The sequence below is a fragment of the Berghia stephanieae genome, unplaced genomic scaffold (genome assembly GCF_034508935.2).
Source record: "Berghia stephanieae isolate SIO BIC M18660-M18661 unplaced genomic scaffold, UCSD_Bste_1.3 scaffold1848, whole genome shotgun sequence".
NCBI lineage: Eukaryota > Metazoa > Mollusca > Gastropoda > Nudibranchia > Aeolidiidae > Berghia > Berghia stephanieae.
The window spans coordinates 4,797-10,441 of NW_027622899.1; the positions used below are offsets into that span (position 1 = coordinate 4,797).

The window sequence follows — 5,645 nt, forward strand, 5'->3', positions numbered from 1 at the left end:
TATTGGAGGGGGTGAATTTGTAGAGTTGAAGCCGTACGTTTTCTTGTGGGTGGGTTCTAAATGTGGGTTCAGGAAAAAGAATGTTCTCCATTGTAGATTCTTGACAAATGTTTTGACATATATATATATATATATATATATATATATATATATATATATATATATATATATATATATATATATATATATATATATATATGCCCAGGGGATGAGATCGCCTGATTGGGAGTCAGATGAGGAGGATACTTCTCCATTGGAGCAAGTTTCCAGCCATTTTACCACAGCAGATACAAAGACCCCACGCTGCATTGCCCTACAGCATCTTAAATACGCTTTCTTGTTTGACGTCATTGAGAGTGCGGAGGTAAAAGTCTATAGACTTTACACGGATTTTACAGTATAATTTAGCCTAAACTTTGTTCTATTTAAAACTCTGGTCAATATGAACATTATCTATTTTGCCAGTGTACTACACCTATCATAGTTACAAACAGCGCTATTGAAATAATAAAAAAGATCTTCATATTTAGATAGTCCAATTGACATTATCCATTTCTCACCACGCAAAATCCCCAGTTTATATTGAGTTTTGATTTTCATCTAGCCTCATCAGTGATTATCTATTACTTTAACTGCTCTTTTAATGAGTGAAATACAAGCAGATAAATTTGTATGAATTAGGGAAGGAATTGTGACCTAAAAATAGCAACAATAAAATATTACCTATAAAGGTTTTATAAGAACACACATACACACACAAAAGCAAAGATGAGACATATGTATTAGTTGCTTCAGCCTCCATGTATTCCCTCATCAGGAGAAATGTTCATGTAATACCTTTCAAGTTAACTGCTCAGTTTTCTTCTTATTTCTTGGACTTGGCCAGGCACTCGCATACATCTGTTAAGACTTTGTATGTAATAAATCTCTTTCCATTACTAAACTAGTATTGGTTGACACTGTAAAAGCCATCCAACTTGCCGCTTATTTAACAATGACACAAAAACATATTATAATTTATTCAGCAGGTACAATAGATATGAGACGTGTGAATCTCGTACAATGGTCTTTGTTTATAAGTAATGCAGGTTTATTTTAGTAATTATAAGGTCATGACATAAACCTGTTTTAATTTCTTTTTATAAAATAAATAAAAACCGGCAAAGAGCTTACATGAAGTGCGACGTCATATTATATGTTATAGTGGTGGTAGGGAAGATAATGTGATTGACGTGGCTGTAGTAGTGGTGTTATGAATAATGATGGTTTTGGTATATTGGTGGTTCGAATATTACAACACAAATACTCCTACTACCACTACTACTACTACTACTACTACTACTACTACTACTACTACTACTACAACAAATACTACTACTACTACTACTACTACTACTACTACTACTACTACTACTACTACTACTACTACTACTACAAATACTACTACTATTACTACTTTCCACTTCGACTATTACTACAACCACTACAATCACTTCCACCATCACAATACACAACAACAACAACAAGAACGACAAATACTATTATTACTACTACTACGACCACAACTACTACTACTACTACTACTACTACTACTACTACTACTACTACTACTACTACTACTACTACTACTACTACTACTATTACTACTACTACTACTACTACTACTACTACTACTACTACTACTACTACTACTACTACTACTACGATTGTATCATTCTATTACACATGACACACACACACACATATACACACAGACATACACACACACATTGATACTAACTTATACTACGAGTAATGACCATATTATACCATTATATTACACACACAATCAGAACATAATATATACACAAACATCAATGCAGTGATGCTAGCGTATATTATTTGTAATGACAATAGTATCATTCTATCACACGCACACATTTACACACACACACACACACACACACACACACACACACGTATAGACTGTTCGAAGATGACGTCACTCAATAACCTACTTTTATTTCCGGGTGGCAAAAGACCCTGGCCCTGTTAGTAAACAATGATGAAAATGAAGCCCTTGTCCGATTACAAAAGGGAAACAATACCAAATAACTGCCTAATCATCATGAGCACTAGAAGACAAGGTCGAAACGGAGTTAAAATGTTCATGATCCCATCAATTAGGAAGATGAAGGACTCCAAAATAATTGCTTGGGGCGATCAAAAGAGAGGGGTTTGACGATGGCTCAAATCAAGGAAGCAGCCACCGAGTTTGCAGTTATCATTTTATAAAAGGTAAGATTTGATGGATAAATTAGAATCGTAAATACTATATACACGATATGAATTAATTTTAATTATTGTGAACAAAGCCAAGTTTACTTCGCTCCAACACCATTATCATGTAGCCATAGCATCAGTCGTTAGAAGAGTCAGAGTATAGAGTAGGTGGGAACCAAGGTCCTTGCCTTAATTTCTGACGTTATAAGTTTATGAGTGTTACTTATACAAAATAGGTGGTTATTTCTTTTTCATGGAAGAGAAATCAAATTTGAAAATTCAAACTCGGTGATTCAACAAAATCTACGGAGAGATTTTTCACCGATGTGACTTTCCTATGCGAAAGTCCGAAGTTGATTAAGAAATCATCTGGGCTCTGATTCATGGACCGAGTCGATGGTAGTCTCAGACTATAGCAAAGTCTGAGACTTTGGGAAGTCTGAGACAACGGAAAGTAAGCTATTCATGGAGTCAGATCGTCCCTGACTATCAAGTCTCTGACTACGCTAGCGAAGTCTCAGACTACAGAGGTCAATCTATTTTTAACTGAGGATTCCTCGGAAACGTATCGCAAAACGTCATAGAAATGTATTACTTTTCCAGCTGGGCATGCGTCATACGAAGCAACACAGAAATCATACATAGTTCTTCTTCGTGTTTGTTTTGATCGTTTTATTATATTTCTTTTGGCACCACAAATAAAAAATGTTTTTCCAGAGTACGACCGGACATACCAGTGGGTCATCACACTTACTTTATGCTCTAATGAGGGGGGGGGGGAATGACTTGGGGGCAGCGTGGCTCAGCTGTACAGTCTTTGTTTTATACCCGCTGCTACGTTGTGTGGCCTTGAGCAAGTCACCTCGTCCAAGCTCAATTTGCGGTGCTGCACTGCGACTGACGCCTGGGTTATTCCAGTCTTCCCTTGGAATAGAACCTAGAGACAAAATTCCCCTATGGGATGAATAAAGGGAATTTTATTTTTGATTTTATAGATAGTATGCGCTTGGCTAAGAATCTCACAACATTGCCATCCGGAAGTATAACGAACCAACCCACAAATCTATGTATACCTAGAACGTTTATAGTCTGGTTAATACAGTTAAGTGAGAATTACTCATAAACTTGGATTGCAAAAAAGAAAGAAAAAAAAACAATAACAAGGACCTGAATGACGTCAACTTAATTCTATCTATAGATCTATATCTTATTTTATTTGCGGTACAGAAGTTGTCTTTGCCAATTGTTATCATTTAATATCGAATAAATCTAGCAAGACCTTCTGTAACTCTGATGTCAAAAGATTCAAACTTTAGTCCCGATTCGATTCGACACGTTTTCGATAGGAAAACTGGTTTTATTCTTTTATATTAGATCTATGTCCTATTAAAACCCACTCTGTGTATATTTCACAAAGATACTTTTATGTTCTATGAATAATGAGTGTAATTTTATTTATTCTTATTATAGCAAATCAATGTGCGCTTTATGGTCTTGTGGTATGAAATCCACTTTCGGATCGGAAGGTTCTGGGTTCGAACCTCGCTCGGCGCATAGTTGAATCCTTGGAAAAGGCTCTTTACTCACATTCTCTCACCGTAATCAGGTGTAAACGAGTACTAGGCCGTTAACAGCGTTGTCTCTCTCCGAAAAAAAATTGTAATATCGCCTAACAGGCGACATGTCCCGTTCTACATGTTACGTATTGCCTGTTGGTCAGAGACCCCTTGTAAAGCGCATTGAGCACGTTTTGTGGATGTTGCGCTATATAAAATCTCAAAGCAAAATGTGATAATGACAGGGGTTCTCCTAAAAGATTTTTCTAATTTCTAAATTTTACCCTCACAGCTAAACTTATTGAGGAAAATGTAGAAAAAGTATCGATAAAAGATAAAAGGTGTGAATCTTATTTTCAAAAAGTTCATTCAATGTTTTTGTTTTTTTTTGTTTTTGTTTTTTGTTTTTTTGTTTTTGTTTTTTTTTTCTTTTTACTTTTGAAGAATGGATATAAAAGCATCTTAAGCAGAAATAGTTATTGCAATTAAAAAATATTCTTTAATGTTTGTGCTTGGGGCCCGTGAAATGTTGATTTCTTTTTTTTTTACCTGTCAATGAAAAAAAAAACCCAAAAAATAACACTATACAACAAAAAAAAGTTGAGAACCATTGACCTAGATAGTAGGGGATGATCACGTGGTTAAATAACACGTGGTCCAATCATAAGTGGCAACGTGATGGATTGATTCACGTCACATCAATCCCAATACAAATTGATTATGTCAACAAAACTGTCATTGTTTGTTGTATGTTTAGGCATACGGTAGTTTTGTATGGGATGAATCCTCTGTGATATTGCCGAAGGTTAGAGTTATCTAGGCTAACCCTGTGGAAAAAAAGCTCCATTATTATATATGTGACCAATAGACTAGAAACGGTATTAAATCGGAATGAACCACGTGATTGTAACTGAATATTGAGCCAAACCTGTAACATTTGAGTTCGGAAAAATGTCTTCATTAAGGAGAGAGAATTTCGTGTGTTTTTTTTTTGGTTTGTTTTTAAAAATATAAACTATAAAACTCAATTTTCTTCATCTTCTCCATTGTAAAACAATACTGTTTTGACACGCTGAGTCACATATTCAAACATTGGCCTTTCTACAGCAATCTGATTGGACACGCTGAGTCACATATTCAAACATTGGCCTTTCTACAGCAATCTGATTGGACACGCTGAGTCACATATTCAAACATTGGCCTTTCTACAGCAATCTGATTGGCCACGCTGAGTCACATATTCAAACATTGGCCTTTCTACAGCAATCTGATTGGACACGCTGAGTCACATATTCAAACATTGGCCTTTCTACAGCAATCTGATTGGACACGCTGAGTCACATATTCAAACATTGGCCTTTCTACAGCAATCTGATTGGCCAAAAAACTCGTCTTTCAAATATCGATCGATTAAAATGAAACTCATCTTGTTAAAAACTCTCTAGCCTGGGACTTCTTGAAGTCTTCCTTAAAGTCTCAGGTATGAGAGTGTTTGATTTTTTTTGTTTTTGTTTTTTGTTTTGTTTTGTTTTTCTCAAAGATTGGCAGCCTTATCTATCGACCGATATGGTCTTTTGAACAACAAACTTTGCCGCCAGCTCGAATGTTTTATCAAACATTTCGTCTGCTTACGTAGGTACGACCGTTTCATGATGCTCAACTATCAATGATTACTGTTTGATGGTAACACATTTGTACATTGCACAGGTGTGAGACAATCCGTCTAATCCTGATAACACTTAATAAATCCCAAACTGAATGGCTTCGAGGATTTTGTGGAGCAGATTGATCACGTGTGAGAAATGGCAGCTATGCGTTAACACCTGA

General features: G+C 35.7%; 1 long non-coding RNA gene across 1 annotated transcript; it reads left to right on the plus strand.

The window, feature by feature from the left end:
• Positions 1-208: 208 nt before the first annotated feature.
• On the plus strand, positions 209-2,274 carry LOC144961234 (uncharacterized). Its single transcript, XR_013643103.1, has 2 exons — positions 209-364; positions 2,167-2,274. It is a non-coding gene; the product is annotated as an uncharacterized LOC144961234 (long non-coding RNA).
• The last annotated feature ends 3,371 nt before the right edge of the window (positions 2,275-5,645 follow it).